General features: G+C 43.0%; 1 protein-coding gene across 10 annotated transcripts in view; it reads right to left on the bottom strand.

Annotated features, from left to right (window-relative positions):
- The window catches only part of LOC110955016 (teneurin-3), a 753,086-nt gene that overhangs the window by 131,833 nt on the left and 601,676 nt on the right, over nucleotides 1-19,577 (bottom strand). The gene's annotated exons all lie outside the window — the stretch shown is intronic.

Genomic DNA, 19,577 nt, shown 5'->3' with positions numbered 1-19,577 from the left:
CACACACACACACACACACGCACACACACACGCACAGACAGAGTGGAGTGTGTTTGCATCGCAGGAAGCCTCTGGCAGCATATCTGACATAACACAATACAACACTCACCTCTACCACCTACATATTCTCTCTCTTTGTGTGTGTGTCTGTGTGTGTGTGTTTTTTTGTGCATCTTTGACTTGTACATCATCTGTTCATCCCCCTCCTTCCTTTTCCATCTAAATTGAGACATAACCAGTTAAAAAAAAAAAAAAAAAAAGCTCACACTCAAAAACTTGCATTGTCTCCTACTGTAGATTCTGCATTGTGTCTGTTGAATTAGGCTGTCTGATGGAGGACTGCAGAGTGGATGTGGCATTTCACAAAATCAGAAAGCAAAGAGATGACTTGGGTTTTCTTCATCAAATCGATCTCCAAGAATTAAAGATTACAGTTTAATCCTGTGGGCTGTTGTCTGGGCTTACACTGACATATTGATTTTACACAGAATTGCTCATCCAGTCTCAGCAAAATACATGTAAACGTGATTTGTATGGATTAGTATTAGGTGATTATATTTCAAGCAGTTACATATCTTAAACATGATGTTACCTAAACTCATCAACGTGATGCAGCACGGATCAGAACTTGGTTTTTAATTCATTTCATAGTTTCAGCTCAGGGGCTGTACAGTGGAGTAGTGGTTAGCACTTTCGCCTTGCAGCAAGAAGATCCCTGGTTTGCGTCCCAGCTTTCCTGGGATCTTTCTGCATTGAGTTTGCATGTTCTCCCTGTGCACACGTTTGTTTTTTGCGGGCGCTCCGGCTTCGTCCCACAGTCCAAAAATATGCTGAGGTTAATTGATAACTCTCAATTGTCCGTAGGTGTGAATGTGAGTGTGATTGTTTGTTAATCTTCAAGATGGCGCTGTGCGAGCAGCTGCTGGTTACGGGAGCTCTCAACCCTATTTTCTTACTTTTCGTTTTTTCTATTGTAAATAGGCACTTTTTCTTATTTTTCCTTAAAGTGGGTGAAGCTTTGTGCAATCGTGCATATAGGAAACCCACTTTTATCCCACTTTTATTCGGAGTTGTGCTGTTTTTTGCACTTTTTGGACTTGCTTCAGGAGAGCCCTCTGGACACAGCGGCTGCCGCTCGGAGGAACAAAGACGCTACACACTGAGACCCTTCTCGGCCTCCGCAGCTCATCCTTTCTCTACACGGAGAGGCCCCATGTCCCCGCGGAGATACGGAGGAAAAGAAGAGGCTGCAGAGGAGGATGGCGAAAGCGCAGGACTTATTTTCCCTCTATCATCATGGGGAACGTCCTCTCCATCACCAACAAGGTAGAGGAGCTGGCCACGCTGACGCGGCTGAAGGAGCATCGCGAGTGTAGCCTCATGTGTTTCACGAGACGTGGCTGAATGGACATACACCGGACTCTGTGGTTTCCCTGAACGGTTTTGCACTCGCGCGCGCGGACCGGAACGCGGTGGGAAGCGGCAAAAAGTCTGGGGGAGGACTGGCTGTGTACGTGAATGAGCGGTGGTGTAACCCAGCAAATGTGCATGTGAAGGAACAGCTGTGCACGCGGGACTTGGAGATGCTTACGGTGGCGCTGCGGCCGTATTATCTACCGAGGGAGTTCTCGCACGTGATTGTGTTTTGCGTGTACATCCCACCATCAGCTCATGCAGGGACAGCGTGTGAAAAACTCCACAGCGCCGTGAGCGAAGCCCAGAGCCGCCATCCCCGGGCACTAGTGCTGATCAGCGGAGACTTCAACCACGCCTCCCTCTCTGCCTTTCTCCCAACTTTCACACAGTATGTCACGTGTCACACGCGGGGCGACAAGACACTGGACTTACTGTATGTGAATGTGAAAGGCGCCTACACTGCTGCCCCCCTCCCCCCACTGGGCCGCTCGGACCACAACCTGGTTCATCTGCTCCCCCACTACACACCCAAGGTGAGAAGAGGACCTGTGCAGAAGAGGACTGTGAAGGCATGGACAGATGAGGCCAGTGAGAGACTCAGAGACTGTTTCCAGACCACAGACTGGAGCGTGCTCTACAGTCCTCATGGAGACGACATCGATGGCCTCACGCACTGCATCACAGACTATATCAGCTTCTGCGTGGACAGCACTGTGCCAACTCGGACGGTACGGTGCTTCTCCAACAACCACCCCTGGGTCACCCCTGAGCTCAAAGCCCTCCTGAACCAGAAGAAACGGGCTTTCATCTCAGGGGACAGAGAGGAGCAGAAGAGAGTGCAGCATGAGCTCCAGTGGCGGATCAGAAGGGCCAAGAAGGACTATGGGAAGAGGCTGGAGGAGAAGCTGGTTCAGAACAACGCGCGGGACGTGTGGAGAGGACTTAAGAACATTTCTGGACATGGACAGAGTGCCAGAGGGACAGCTGATGGAGGCCAGCGCAGGGCGGATGAGCTGAACTGTTACTTTAACAGATTTGACTCTCCCCCTTCCTGCTCCCCCCTCTTCACACATCCCCAGCCCAGCAGACCCTCCCCTTCCTGCGACACCTTCACCGGCCCCCAATTCACCCTCACGGACTATTCCCACCCCCTGCAGCCCACCTCACTCCCCCCCTCACTCCCCCCTCTCCTTCACACCGGACCAGGTGAGGAGAGAGCTGAGGCGACTGAAGCAGAGGAAATCTGCAGGACCAGACGGCATCAGTCCCAGGCTGCTGAGGACCTGCGCGGACCAGCTCTGTGAGGTCCTCTGCCACCTCTACAACCTGAGCCTCAGCCTGGAGCGGGTCCCCGTCCTGTGGAAAACCTCCTGCGTGGTCCCAGTCCCTAAAACAGCTCACGCCAAGGAACTGGCCCACTACAGACCTGTTGCCCTCACCTCCCACCTCATGAAGACCATGGAGAGGCTTCTCCTCCACTACCTCCGCTCAGTGGTGAGCTTCGACCTGGATCCGCTGCAGTTTGCCTACAGGCCCAACATGGGGGTAGAAGACGCCGTCATCTACCTGCTGCAGCGAGCGCTCACTCACCTGGAGAGCGCCGGCAGCGCTGTGAGAGTCATGTTCTTTGACTTCTCCAGCGCCTTCAACACCATCAGGCTGGCGCTGCTGCGGGGGAAGCTGGTGGACGCGGGAGTTGATGGACATCTTGCTGCCTGGACCACTGACTACCTCACTGACCGTCCACAGTACGTGCGGCTGCGCGGCTGTGAGTCAGAGGTGGTAGTCTGCAGCACGGGGGCGCCCCAGGGCACCGTCCTCTCGCCCTTCCTCTTCATCATCTACACCTCGGACTTCACCTACAACACGGACAGCTGCCATCTCCAGAAGTTCTCCGATGACTCCGCCATTGTGGGCCGTGTGTCTGAGGGGAACGACCTGGAGTATCGGTCGGTCATCATGGACTTTGTGGACTGGTGTGAGCGCAACCACCTGTGCCTCAACACCAGTAAGACGAAGGAGATGGTGGTCGACTTCAGGAGAAGGACACTCCCACATCCACCAGTGAACATCCAGGGGCAGGACATTGAAACAGTTTCAAGTACCTGGGTGTTCACCTCAACAATAAACTGGACTGGTCCCACAACACTGATGCTCTGTACAAGAAGGGCCAGAGTCGCCTCCACCTTCTGAGGAGGCTGAGGTCTTTCGGAGTGTGCAGACCTCTACTAAGGACTTTTTATGACACTGTGGTAGCCTCTGCTTTCCTCTACGCTGTCGTCTGCTGGGCCCCGGGCAGCACAGAGCGGGACATCAAGAGACTGAACAAGCTGACCAAGAGGGCCAGCTCTGTCCTGGGCTGCCCACTGTACTCTGTGATGGATGTGGGTGAGAGGAGGATGTTGACCAAGCTCTCATCCATCATGGACAACAGCTCCCACCCACTGCACCGGACTGTAGTGGAGCTGAGCAGCTCCTTTAGCACGAGACTCAGACACCCTCAGTGCAAGAAGGAGTGCTACCGCAGGTCCTTCATCCCCACTGCCATCAGACTATATAACACTACTGTGTAGTTGTTATTATGTGCAATATTTATAATCTTGTTCTTGCACTTTCGTGACTTTTTGCACTCCTCTGTTTTTTTGTTTCTGAGAGCCCTGTAACGTTAAATTTCTCCTTCGTGAGATTAATAAAGTCTATCTTATCTTATCTTATCTTCTATATGTAGCCCTGTGACAGACCGGCGACCTGTCCTGGATGTCCCCAGCCTTCGCCTCAAGTCAACTGGGATAGACTCCAGCACCCTCGTGATCTTAGTGAGTATGAAGCATTGTATAGAGAATGGATGGAAGGATGGATGGAGTTTCAGCTCATATGAAACCTTCCTTTTTAACAAAGCTTATAGTTAGGACTGACCCGGCTAATCCTGAGGTGGTCATTTGGAGTCTGCATGTATGGAGCACAATTGACTTCTTCTTTGACATCCCTTAGTTACGCCTTTAGTTATGCTGCTATCAGCCTAGGCTGCTGAGGACATCTCTTGATGCACTGAGCCCTTCTTTCACTACCTATGTATTCACTATATACACCATTATCACATGACATTTACATTGTATTCTCCTGTCTTTTCTCCGAGTGTCCCTGGTCCCAGAGCCCAATGCTCCTGATCTGTGGTTGCTGCCAACAACTGGCTTTGACTTCATCATGTCCACTGTGGGATGCTGACCTTCCTCCAGCCCACTGCTTCCATCTGCCCATTCCCACCAGTCTACTCTGCATCACCCTTACTATACTTGATATGTTCATCTACACACTGTTTGAATCTTACTACCAGCTATATATGCAGTTTATTTAATGCCAGAGTCTTACACCATAACAGTAAACTTATGAATCAGTCTCAATGTTGGCTGGTACTTTGCATGTATCATCTATGTTACTCTTGTCATGCATGTATCCTAATATGTGTTGTATGTTTCTTTGTCTCTTTCCCCCTCTACCTCTTCTGTCCCTCTCAACCCAGCCAGCCCATTGCAGATGGGTCCCCCACATGAAGAGCCAGGTCCTGCTCAAGGTTTTTTCCCGATAAAAAAGACCACAATGAAAAAAGAGCAAAATCCAATCTTTAATTCAAGTGCATTTATTCAGTGGGGGAAAAAAATCACACATTAAGAAATGATTCTTTTGCATCAAATCATGTGTGCCACAATTATTAGCACCCCTGATGTTAAGACTTTGTACAACCCCCTTTTGCCAACAAAACAGCACCTTCTCCTATCATACATTTTTCTACAATTTTCAGTGTGAGAGCATGCTTCTGCAATAAAAATTGAATTCATGTTAAGGCTGTCAACACATCTTAACCAGGGGTGTCAATAATTCTGGAGGGCGCTGTTGATACTTCACTTTTGCAGAGTCAGACATCAACAGCATCACTGTGCTGGGTAAATTTTGTAAGGTCTCAGTTTGAGCTAAAATTGTCAGTAGACCCAAACTGACTCTCAAGCATCAGTTTAAAAGATTTTTTTTTTCAAGTCTGTATCTTCTTGTTCAGATGAAAGCTCCCATCTCACTTTCGCAGCAACTAAAATGCATCTAACAGTCACTGTCTCGCCTTTGAGTTTCACAACATCTGCTAAAACAGGACACAGGTGGAACAATATTATAGAAGCACTGGCTTTTTAATGGGGAAAACATGATGCCAATGAACACAGTGTACACAGTGAAAAAGCCAGACTTTAGCAGGAAGCTGGAAACAAGCATGAACCACTCAGTTGGAAACATTTTGCAATGCTACATTACCCAGTTCTCTGAATGATTCCAGTTGCTAGAAGTGCTTTTCTGTTTTTGGTCTTGTGCATGAAAGTGTTTGTAGGTTTGGGATGTTTAAATAAAGATAAATGCTTCTGAATTGTGCTTTGTATGTCTCAAAGGAAGTGTCTCCAAACAAGCCGAGAGTTTCAAAATGTAATAGGGAAATGAACTGAAAGGAATAGCTGATTAAATCTGATCTCTGCCTGTGAATTTTGATGTAGACACTCTGAAACAGCACTATTTTGCAACACCATACAGGAGCTGTACCCAACTTTCTGTTTGTAAGCTTCAGTATTCAAGTGTCCTGTACAAACCTAAAAGAAAATATGAATGAAAACAGCTGTAAGGAAGCCTCTGTGACCATGCAGAATTTTCAGAATATTCAATCAACTTTGAGTTAGTTAAAATAAATGGTTGAAAATAATGGAACAAACATGTACATGATGTATGAAAAAACTGTTTTATTCAAATATAAGGTTAAAAATTGTAGACGTATCTGATTTGCTTTTTATTCAAATAAATTCCAAAGCCAGCACCACAATGAGCAGCCCACTATTTACGACTCATCTTCACATTTTTACAAAGGTGACTTGGGATCACACAGTTAACAGTTTGTGCACTGGGACAGCGTGAGCAGATTGCAGTACCTCTGTTTTGGGCTCAGAGGGCCACAGGTTCATCCAGTCTAAACTGCATGCCGGATGATCAGAAACCCCCTCTCTCCTCAGCTTTCATGCATTGGGAAAGGGGTCTCTGTGTCGACCATTTGTTGTAACTTTTCAGAACTCAAATCTGACATTCACACCAACTTCACGCCACGATTGGCCAGTTTTGTTGAAGTGAGAGACGACCGGTGCATTGTACTCCTTTTGCAAACCATCCAATACCACAATATAGATGTCCTGGAGAGACTGTCTGAAAATGCAGGCAATCATATTTTTAAAAAAATATTATATGTTCCCCTTCACTGTGATGGCCAGCATTCCACTCTGCTTGAGGATGAAGCCATGCAGAACAACTAAAAGTACCTTTGATTTCCAACATGGGCAGGCAGCACATGTCAATGACCAGAGACCATGACCCTAACATATTACAGCTGATTGAACACAGTAGCAGCAAGCAGTAAGTCCTGAAGAGTTTCGCAGATCTATCTTAACTGAGACACATTTTGAAAAGAAAGGGATTTTTTTCAATGATATGGGATTTCTAGTACCACTGTCAGCAAAAGAAGAAATGGTATTGTAATAGCTGATATTAATTGTGAATATTTCATTTTCTTAAAGTTACATTCTTCATTCTAATTAAAAATGGAACAGAACAAATGACTAGTGGTTCACAAACTAAAGCCTCCAAAAAGCTTACAAATGCATGTACAAATAAACAAATAAATAAAAATTGAAAATGTTTTTGATATTGAATGTGTGAGAAGCCTTCCTGTCCCATGACACTCCATGACACTGTGATGATATGAAGATAAAAAGCAGTAACCTCTTTGTGAATGCTGAAAACACATGAGGAGCTTGGACTGGATTCCTCACACAGCAGATATTACAGAGAGAGAATCGTGTCAAGGACCAATTACTGATTCAACTTGGGAACATTTAGCAAGAGAAACTCCCACCCCACTCACCCATCACACCCTCATACACAACTATTCCATACACACATACACAACTCTTTGCCTCATTAAATTAGAGTCCTGCTGTGCTCGCCTGTTACCCGCAGCCCTTCATGGTGAAGACGGGAGCAAAGGGTCATGGGAGAGTGCTGGCTAATCGACAGGAGCCTACGGTTGTGTGTCTCTCTATTTGTTCAGCTATCTTATGAGGGGCTGTTTGAGGTTGTGCGTGTGATAAAGTCCAGAACAATGGCCAGGACAGTAGACCATATTTGACAAAGCCTTTGTAAGACAGTTGAAAATTGAACATATCAGAGAAATTCTGCTTTGGATTTAAACATAAATATATAAATCTAGAGCTACGTTGAAAAATGAATGCTTGTTACATAAATGTGTTGGCTAACTTATATCAAGCATGCATCTATCCATGACAATTAAAAACAATCATAAAAAATAACCTGCTGCTGTGCTTGGATTGAAGAAACACTAAACTGATCAAAGTGTCCAAGTCAGTTCTGGAACCTAATGAACACTGTCAACCCTTTTTGTGTCTGTTTAGACGTGAAAACTGATCCCTGTTCAGCCCTGATAATCATCCATGAGAAGGACCACAGCAGCATGAGTCAGACTTTGAAAATCAGAAAATGTGCTAAGAACATAAGGTGCTGTTAGCAGATGAGGCAGATGAAACAGTTTCACTTCTTTTTGTTTCAATCAGAATGTGTAACAACTACAAAAAGGTTGACAGAAGAAGAACTGCTGCCATTAAGTAACGTAAAGCCTCTAGACATCCACTGTCCACCCACTCAGGTATTACCAGTTATGTTGCACTTCGATCTAGGGACAGTATGAGTGTGTGCAGATTGTGCTAAATGGACTTTTGTCACAGCTGATATTTTGACTAGACCTAGCAATAAAATAAAGGTTTACTAATGCGAGATCCAGACTATTCCCATCTTGTCAGATTTTTTGTCTTATATGATTGTCACTGTCAAACAAAATATGCATTCTTGCAAAAACATCACAGACTAAACTTTAGATAAAACTACTAATGGTTTTACTTGAAGTTCTATGTCTTTCTGATCAGGCTAATATTACTTTTATAATGTGTCGACTAAACCTGGCATATTAACATTAATGATGATATTATTACATTTAGGTGTCCAAGTCCAATGGTGAAGCATGCATAATAGCAGGGAATAAAATTAGTTCCACCAATGCTTCTCCTGCTCTGACAAGTCAAAATGTCTGTTGTAAATCTTGTCCATGGACCAGGGCCTTTTGCACCTGTTAAAATGGGGTGGCTTCCACCTTTATCATTCTGATTTCTTACATGGAAAGTGAATAGTTATTCCAGCCCAGTATCCTGAGCTATTACATACATATTGGATGATACTGCTCCTGAAAATTTATGCCCGATGAACTGGTATTGTGCCCTTTATGCAGAGAAGCTGAAAACCAAGGTAGTGGAGTCAAATGAATTTATAGCATTTTGACTTTAATGCAGGAGACTGCAAGCAATTGCAAGCCTATGATTAAAGGTCGCCATTTTGTTTAGGATTTTTTGGCAATGTTTTAGCACATTATATCTTTTGTGCATGTAAAAGGTCTGCAAATTTACAAAGCCCAAACTCTGGGTGAAAGACAGTTCTCTGTCACAGAAAATACTGAACTTGAAGGCCAAGTCAACACCTCAAACCGGTTGTTGTGCTCCTCAAACAATTCCTGAACCATTTTTGCTTTGTGGCATAGCACATTATCCTGCTGAAAGGGGCGACAGCCATCAGGGAATTCTGCTTCCATGAAGGGGTGTACATGGTCTGCAGCAATGCTTAGGTAGGTGGTACGTGTCAAAGTAACATCCACATGGATGGCAGGGACCCAGGGTTTCCCAGCAGAACATTGCCCAAAACATCACACTGCCTCCACCAGCTTGCCTTTTCCCAGAGTGCATCCTGGTGCCCTGTGTTCCTCAGGTAAGTCATGCTCTAGGCCGTTTTCTTCCTTTGCTCTGTGGTTCAGTTCTGATGCTCATGTTCCTATTGTTGATCTTTCGGCAGTGCACAGGGGTCAGCATGGCACCCTGACTGGTCTGCAGCTATGCAGCCCCACACACAACAAACTGTGATGCATTGTGTATTCTGACACCTTTCTATCAGAGCCAGCATTAACTTCTTCAGCAATTTGAGCAACGGTAGCACATCTGTTGGATCGGACCACACGGGTCAGCCCTCACTCCCCACATGCAGCAATGACCTAGGCGTCGAGCCGTCACAATTTGGACCTTGTCAAACTCACTCAAATCCTTAAGCTTACCCATTTTTCCTGCTTCTAACACATCAACTTTGAGGACAAAATGTTCACTTTCTGCCTAATATGTCCAACCCCTTAACAGGTGCCATGATGAAGAGATAATCAGTGTTATTCACTTCACCTGTCAGTGGTCAGAATGTTATGCCTGATCGGTGTATATGCATAGCACATGTTTAGCAGCTAATTTGTTATGCCCTTAAACAAAGAATGACATTGCCATTATTTTTTCACTGAACTTGTTTGAGCCATAACCTGTATTCATATCTCAGAATGCAGTACAGCGCTGATGTTACTTTGTTCTCAACAGCTCAAAAATCAGAGCAGACTGAGCTTTGACGGAGGATGGCCTTGAAGAGGCAGGAGCTAACATGAAGTCACACAGACAGAAAGAGGGGAGGTGCTGAAGAAATGTACAGTACAGAAAAAAACAAAAACAAACAGCAAAAAGAACTAGCTTTTTGAATATTAGAGCATGCAAACATCTTCAGTCGATCTCAAAAATACAATTAACTTATAATAAAAAATAAAACAAGAACTACTTGAACAAATGCCTGATTTAAATTTTATGGATACATTATATACCTAATTATCAGTAATACTCCAGCTATTTCTAAGGCTTTGAGCTATATGTTTAATACAAATTTATGTCATATGTGGGACTGGTAGTTTGAATTTGTGAAACTGTGTACTTGTTATGTGCCAAACTACTGACAAGGCCAATTCTTACAAGATTGAAATCGGTTTCCACTATCACAAATCATTGTGCCGCGATATTAAACTCATTGCAATATAACTTAAGCTTACATGCAAATGTTTTAAATGCAGAGTGCAAGCTAATTCCTCAAATGATTAAAACAGCAATGCAATCTCAGTCTTAAACTCATTTTGATCTGAACTAATCAGATGAATTAGTTGTAGTAAGAAGTATGAGGGAAGAAAAATTATCTTTTTGTGAAAAAAATTGATTTGCATGAATGAATTTTAGAGATTCATTAAAAATATGCACACCCCAATGGGAATCACAAAGATACTAGCACCGTAATGGGTTTGTTGAGTAATGGTGTAAGTCTTGTAGCTGCTGAGTATTTGCTCGATGCAGGGCCTTGTTTTATAGGGCGTAGCTTGGTTCAATTAGTCACGGAAGAAGGTTTAGTGTGTGTACGTGTGTGTCGTTCTAAACACAGTCTCGCTTGTTTGCATATAAACTCAGTAACCAGGACTTTGGAATCTCACTTTAGATTTGCATATGAGTTGGTTTAGGTGCATACATGCAGAATCTCATGCAATTCACACACACACTTGTTTTGCATGAAAGTTGTTAAGAGTAATCTAACAGAAAGCGAATGGTGGAGGGTGCCAGGAGGGAAGGTCTGAGTGTCAACAAGGCTGCAGAGACATTTGCAAGGATGCAAAACTTCCCTTCAAATGTACCCAGAGCCCTTTCATACCTGCACTTTGTAATGTGCTGGCAGATACATTGTATACATGTTAGCGTGATGGGAAAGAAGCCGAGGTAGTTTTTCAATCAATCAAACAAGGCAGGACTTGGAAACATTTTCGAAACATAATGCACCCTGTGCATGATAGCATGTGCTAGTTCCGGTTGAAAAACTCCGGGAGCTACAGTTACTTCCGGTCCTGCTTACAGCGCTGTCAAAATGGAAGAAGCCAGCAGTACACTTTACTTTTCCAGATGCCTAGGTAACTTGCCTAAAATTTCTGTTGACGATGTTTATCGTCTCGTTGATGATTTTTCGTCAGCTTCTCAAAGCAAACGGGAAAAGGGATTCAAATTTGATATATCCCAGTACATATATAACTTTGAAGGTAAGTGGCATCGCATCCTACATAACTAGCACTAGCTTAACTGTAGGGCTTGCCAAACATGTACCTTATCATTTTATTTTCTAGTATTTATACATTACTATTTTTTGCTGAGTTAGCTACTAGAATCCACTTTACACTTTAGTCTTTGGTACTTAGCCCGTTGCACTTCAGTTGTGCTTCAGTGTCCCATCTGCGGTACACTTTGAGATCTGCATAGGCAATTTGCTAAATGTCTGAAACTGCAAACGCGATTATACAAACACGATAGGCCGATGGAAAGCTTAGATTCTCACAAATCCGCCGGTATAAACAACTTTCAGATGTGATTACCACAGCGGGTAATATAAGCACATTTGTCCGACAAACAACGAATATCCATCCATCCGTTCTCTATACACGGCTTCAACGTACACAGCGCGACTCACATTTAAGGGTCATTATTACACACGGATGAAAATATTCCACAAAAAACGGCCATAATCCAACCTTGGACATCCAGACTAAACAAGCTAGTAACATATTTTGTCCAAAACATGTCTTGAAGTCGGTATATACTCCACGAATAGGTCGTTTTCAAGGAAATGCACCTCGCGATGCGCGTCCAATATTCCCTGTATTTCTCATCATATTTTTATTTACAAATAGAATGTTAGCGATTTTTTGTACTGAAAATGGCTGGAATTGACTGCAGCTTAAAGGGTTAGTCGAGTTCAGCAAGACATTTTATATTTGTAGTTTTGTTTGAACAAAATGACAAATGCTTGGATTTCCTCTATATTTGATAGGTGTCAAATCGGAATAACAAATGATTGAAGAGTGCACGGATTGTTGTTATAGTTTATCAGATATTTGCTGTTTGATCAGTGACTATGCACTAATATTCCCGATCCTCAGCTCAATGTGAAACATTTTTTTCGTCTAATTTTGGCAATCCACTGAGCCCGCAAATGCCGGTCTTTTGGAAAACGGTGAAGACTTATAGAACCGTTATAAACACCAGAAGCCGAACATAATGGTACACAACAGTACCTCCCATATCGACCTTGAACACGCTGAAATCTGATTTTTTGTTTTGCCGAGAAAACAGTGTTTTTCTTTTTTAATTCTATGTTATCCATGCTGCGAAATAGCCTCCGGAAGGACCTGTAAGCCCTCCCGGTCAGAACCCGGAAGTTAGCAATTTGACGTGCATAGGGTCTATACTGCAAAAAATTTTGTATTAATGCTGAAGCACAAACAAACCCTTAAAAAGTCACCTCAGCAAGTTTTTAATTGTATCTTTACTAGGGATGGGAATTTCGACTAATTTCCGAACCGACTAGTCGCTAATTTTATTGGCGACTAGTCGGTTCGGAAAACTTGCAATTTAACCCTTTAAGCGCCAAAGTCGCAATATTGTGACAAGCAGCATTGCTGAACATAACAAGCCATAGCTTCAAATATACTGCCTCGTGTGCCTCGTACTGTACACCAGGAGATGGCGGACATCTGGAACTTCAATCTGAGCATCAGTTGTGGGCGTGTTTTCATTCAAAGTTTTGGAGTTTACAGAGTTTGAAAATCGAGGAGATGAGACTCGCCATCGGAGCGTATCAGAGCGCAAGACGGCACATTTTAGAGTGAGAAAACTCACTGTACCGAGAGGTCTGGTCAACGCTGACAAAGTACTTTGTCAAGTAATGGTTTACTCATATTCTGAAGAGGAATATTCACCCTCTGATGAAGATGTTCAGTCGTCCACTGAGACAGAAAGTGCCGCTGCGTCTGTGCGTAACGGCAGCGGGTCGGTGCGCCATGACAGTCCATGAGCAGCACATACTGGAGCCGATGCTTTGCTTCGGGGTGGCAGGAAGGGACGTGGGTGTAGCTGGAGTGGTCAAAACACCACTAATAATGAGGGGGATAGCGGGGGTTGAAAAAGACCCCCAAGCATATGCTACTGGCAGGATCAACCAGGTAGCCCAGACAAGACGAGCGTGCAGCGCACGGCCGAGCGTAGAGCTGCATGGCGGCGCCTGGTCGGGGTGGGGGGGCACACTAGCGTTTAACCGACTAGTAAAATACTAACCGTTTAATAAATGAGTCGGCGGTTAAACGATTAAACGACTAGTCCGCACATCCCTAATCTTTACTTTGGCTGCATACATGATAACACAGTTTTCAATATCAATCAAGGGAACGTATTTGTGAATACAACACAATAACTTTATTAATCCCTGAAGGGAAAATCAATTGTCTGGGGTCTCATCTGTTTACTTCAGAATTAAATAATCTAATTGCTGATGGTATGAAAGACTTTCTGAATCTTTCTGTCCTACAGCGCACAGGTAGGAGCCATCCACCATCGATGTTTCGTTGTTCATTGAGGCTGATATGAAGTGGATGATCCATGTTTGTCAGAATGGCCTCCATCTTGATCAGTGTACGTCTTTCCACCTCATCCTCCAATGTGTTCAATCTGATTCCAACCACAGAGCCAGCTTTTTAAATCTAAATTTCTAATCTAAAATAAAGCAAATCTAATTTAAATTAATTTATATACATAATTTAATTGATTTAATATAAAATTTAATAATTAAATATTATTAAATTATTATTTTTATATATGCTATTATTAAATAATAATTTAATTTAATTAATTTAATATATCATTTAAATAAAGCCTAATTGAATATAATAATGTCTATCACTGCGTACACTTTGAGCTGATGCTTCACTAATTTTTGACTCTAAAGCATGTTTTGGTTTCTTCTCTCTGCAATGTCCACCTAACTGTACACTGCATCATTGAGTGATACATGTTCAGACTTCATCTGCTGTAATATAATCTTACTGTATGTACCTTCAGTTATTACAACAATTCTGCAAGCCAGTCTCTGTCAAACAGGCATCTCACACGTGTGATGTAAAAGTTTGAAGTATTCATTGCACAAACACTGACAATGGACTGCTGGAGATGAAGATATCTTGTGTTTGTGAGTGTGTGTGTGTGTGTGTGTGTGTGTGTGTGTGTGTGTGTGTGTGTGTGTGTGTGTGTGTGTGTGTGTGTGTGTATATACACACTCAAATATGAAACAAACACTTTTTAATCTAAGTATTGCATCAAATCAGTGAAACATGTGGGATACTGATCTGGTCAAGTAAGTAACTGAGGGGCTTTTTAGTCAGTTTCAGCTGTTTTGGTGTTCATGAAATTAACAACAGATGCACTAGAGGGATAACAATGAGACAACCCCCAAAACAGGAATGAGTTTACAGGTGAAGGCCAGTGATATTTTTTTTCTTTCCTAATGTTTTCTGACTATTTTTCACTAGTTTTGCATTTGGCTAGGGTAAGTGTCACTTCTGGTAGCATGAGACGATACCTGGACCCTACAGAGGTTCCACAGACAGTCCAACTCCTCCAAGATGGCACATCAATATGTGCCATTGCCAGAAGGTTTGCTGTGTTTCCTAGCACATTCTCAAGAGCATGGAGGAGATTCCAGGAACGCAGTTAGTCTGAGAGAGCTTGACAGGGCTGCAGAAGGTCTTCAACCCATCAGCAGGACAGCTATCTGCTCCTTTGTGCAAGGAGGAACAGGATGAACACTGCAATAGCTCTACAAAATGACCTCCAGCAGACCACTGGTGTGAATGTCTCTGATCAAACAATCAGAAAGAGATTTAATGAGAGTGGTCTGAGGGCCCAGCGTCCTCTAGTGCCCGCTGTGCTCGCTGACTGGCACCGTGGAGCTCGGCTGGCATTTGCCATAGAACACAGGAATTTGCAAGTCCACCACTGGTGCCCTGTGCTTTTCACAGATGAGAGCAGGTTCACCCTGAACGCATGTGACAGGCATGAAAGGGTCTGGAGAAGACGTGGAGAACGTTATGCTGCCTGTAACATTGTTCAGCATGACCGGTTTGGTGGTGGGTCAGTGATGGTGTGGGGAGGCATATCCATGGAGGGACGCACAGACCTCTACAGGCTGGACAATGGCCTTCTGACTGCCTTTAGGTATCAGGTTGAAATCCTTTGACCCATTGTCAGACCCTACATTGGTGCAGTGGTCCTGGATTCCTTCTGGTGCACGACAATGCCCAGTCTTATGTGGTAAGAGAACTCATGCAGTTCCTGGAGGATGAAGGAACTGATACCATTAGCTGGCCCCCATGCTCACCTGACCTGAATCCAATAGAACATCTTTGGAACATTATGTTTTGTTCCATCTGACACCATCAGGTTGCTCCTCAGACTGCCCAGGAGCTCAGTGATGCCCTGGTCCAGTTCTGGGAGGAGATACCCCAGGACACCATCTGTCGTCTCATTCGGAGCTTGTCCCGGCATCGTCAGTCATGCATACAAGCACATGGAGGCCATACAAACTACTGAGTACCATTTTGAGTTGCTGCCGAGGAATTTCAGCAAGATGGACTAGCCTGCCACATCAGTTTTTCACTTTGATTTTGGGGTGTCTTGAATGTAGCCCTCCTGGGGGTTGATCATTTTCATTCCCATCAAACAATGTGGCACTTTTCATTCCTAACACATTATCCAATCCATATGTAAATATCCAGTTTGTTTTTTCCCTGTATTGAAATATGATGTATTTTCAAAGTGTTCCTTTAATTTTTTTGAGCAGTGTGTGTGTGTGTGTGTGTGTGTGTGTGTGTGTGTGTGTGTGTGTGTGTGTGTGTGTGCATACAGCTTATAGCTTCATCGTGTGGCTCATCAGCTTTATTCCTCTGTAGTTGCCACAACTGCACATCTCCCTTGTTCTTAAAGATGGACACCAACACACATCTCCTCCATTCCTCGGGCATCTTCTCACTATCTAAGATCCTGTTGAACAACCCAGTCAGAAACTCTACTGCTACCTCTCCGAGACACTTCCATACCTCCACAGGTATATCATCAGGACCAAGTGCCTTTCCACTCTTCATCCTCTTCAATGCCCTCCTCACTTCATCCTTACTAATCTTTTCTACTTCCTGGTCCACAACAGTCACCTCTTCTACTCTTTGTTCTCTCTCATTTTCCTCATTCATCAGCTCTTCAAAGTACTCTTTCCATCTTCCCATCACACTATTGGCACCTGTCAACACACTTCCATCCTTATCCTTTATCACCCTAACCTGCTGCACGTCCTTCCCATCTCTGTCTCTCTGCCTTGCCAACCTATACAGGTCAGTCTCTCCCTCCTTACTGTCCAACTTAGCATACAAGTCATCGTAAGCCCCTTGTTTGGCCTTTGCCACCTCTACTTTCACCTTACGCTGCATCTCCCTGTACTCCTGTCTACTCTCTTCAGTCCTCTCAGTGTCCCACTTCTTCTTAGCTAACCTCTTTCTCTGAATCCACTCCTGTACCTCCTCATTCCACCACCAAGTCTCCTTATCTCCTCTCCTTCCAGATGACACACCAAGTACTCTCCGACCTGTCTCCCTGATCACATTTGCTGTAGTTGTCCAGTCATCTGGAGGCACCTTCTGACCATCCAAAGCCTGCCTCAACTCTTTCCTGAAAGTCATACAACACTCTTCCTTTTTCAGCTTCCACCATTTGGTCCTCTGCTCTGCCTTTGCCCTCTTCATCTTCTTCACCACCAGGGTCATCCTACACACCACCATCCTATGCTGTCTGGCTCCAATCTCATCTACCACTACTTTGCAGTCACTGATCTCCTTCAGATTACACCGTCTACACAAGATGTAGTCTACCTGTGTGCTCCTACCTCCACTCTTATAGGTCACCCTATGTTCCTGCCTCTTCTGGAAGAAAGTATTCACTATAGCCATTTCCATCCTTTTTGCAAAGTCCTGCATTCCTCTCCTGGATATATATATATATATATATATATATATATATATATATATATATATATATATATATATATATATATATATGTATATGTATATGTATGTATGTATGTATATATATATATATATGTATATACACACATTTTGTAACAAATTGTATCTGTGTCCAATAAATCACTTTCAGTGAAGTCATCCATTACAAAAACAACTGGAATTTCCAATGAGAAACATAAATCTCATATCAAATACAAATTATTATTCAAATCAGAGGTATGTTTTCAATTTTTTTTTCTTTGTGGCATAAGAAACTGTGAATTGCTATGCTTTTTATTTTTCAGGTATCAGTATTATATGCCCTGTCCTCACTGTGGATACTCTTTACATGGTTTGTGGACCAACCATTTTAAAAAGCTGTTGCCTGTGAAAACTCATTACATACACTACAGCTGGAAAGTTTGGGGTCACTTAGAATGTTCGTATTTTTGAAAGAAAGACTTTTTTCAATGACAATAACATTAACTGAATGATAAATCCAGTGTAGACATTGTTAATGTGGTAAATGACTGTTCTAACTGGAAATGGCTGATTTTTAATGGAATATCTCCATAGGGGTACAGAGGAACATTTCCAGCAACCATCACTCCTGTGTTCTAATGCTACATTGTGTTAGCTAATGGTGATGAAAGGCTCATTGATGATTAGAAAACCCTTGTGCAGTTATGTTAGCACATGAATAAAAGTGAGAGGTTTCATGGAAAACATGGAATTGTCTGGATGAGTCCAAACTTTTGAATGGTAGAGTATGTTTTGACTAGTCTGAGAATGCACAGACGTCAGTTGCTGTTATAGTTTTCTGCATCCATTTTCCATCTGAGGGAAATGATGTGTTCCAAAAATACACAGTTGTTGAAGTCTGTGTGTTATATGATTTTGGATATATATAATATTTGGATATATATATATATGATGGATATAGTAATGATATTGTTAATAAATATTAACAATATCCATTTACTAATATTTATTGCACTGTATTTATGAGCAACTGATATGAATTACAGTCTAAACTGAATTCATTCCCTTTCTTTCAACGTCTATGTTTCACCTGTTCTCTCCTTTGCTACACTACATTACTAGAATAGAATACAATAGAATAGAAAAGAATAGAATCACTTTATTCATCCTCGAAGGGAAATTCAGTATCTATGTAGTTTATCTACTACATAGATGTATCTGTGGTACATTTTAAGAACAAGAAAATCTATCAAACAAAGAAACGAAAATAAAAGAACGCTTTTCTCACATCAGTCCAATATATCATTTGGCCAAGACCTGTGGAAACACTCACACACACACACACGAATGTACTCACAACGTGATTGACACATACATATACCCAAGAAAAATACACCCAGGAACAGACACGGATCGTATGTTGTCTGGTATGTCATTATGTCGGGTTGTCAAGGCCAGATGTACTTTGTGTGTGTGTGTGTGAGTGTGTATCTGGGGTATATGCGTGTTCCAATCCAAACACATGTGTCTGTGCACATGCTTTGATTGGCATAGCATGTGTGCCTGTGCACCCTGGTGTATACGTTTGTGTGTATGTGTGTGTGTGTGTGCGATATTATACATGTCTGTGTGTTCCTGTTCACCTCTAGTGTGTAAATAGCTGCAAAGATTTGTGTTGTTTTCCGCATGTATTCATCAATGTGTGAAACAGATTCATATGAGTTTGTGTGAGTGCGCACGTCTGAGTGTGTCAAGAGTCCATGTGTACATCAATCATCGAATCCCAGGAAACTCTTAACAGATGCTTTGAATGAAAAAACATCTTTCTAACAATGCTGCATGAGGTAGCTCAGGACACACGAGCAATAAAATACCCACACAAGTAACAGCAAACTCATCCCCACACACACACTGGCACAAACATGGACTAGCCTGTGGCAAGAGATCTCCAAGTCCAAGGACCATCTGAGCTCCAATCATAATTGCTTCGGTTCACTGTGGGAATCGATGACCTTTAGAAAAAATACCACTATTCCGCCCCTCTGACTGTTTTTTTCTGTCCTTCCTTCCTCTCTCTTTCTCTCTAAGCTTTCTGTAAAAAAAAAAAAAAAATATCTTGCACACAATCTAACAAAGAGCAAACTGCCCTGACAGTTTTATAGCGATGCAGGGGAAGAAGAAAAAGCACTGAAGTGTTTTTTATGACTACAGCTGTAAAATGCAAGATGTCCGTTGGGATTTTACAGCCTTATACTAATTTGGTTTACTTTTTGGA

Source organism: Acanthochromis polyacanthus, chromosome 3, assembly GCF_021347895.1.
Source record: "Acanthochromis polyacanthus isolate Apoly-LR-REF ecotype Palm Island chromosome 3, KAUST_Apoly_ChrSc, whole genome shotgun sequence".
In the NCBI taxonomy this organism is placed as follows: Eukaryota; Metazoa; Chordata; class Actinopteri; family Pomacentridae; genus Acanthochromis; species Acanthochromis polyacanthus.
Note: the sequence above shows the minus strand (reverse complement) of the source record. Positions and strands in the feature narration are given on the sequence as shown.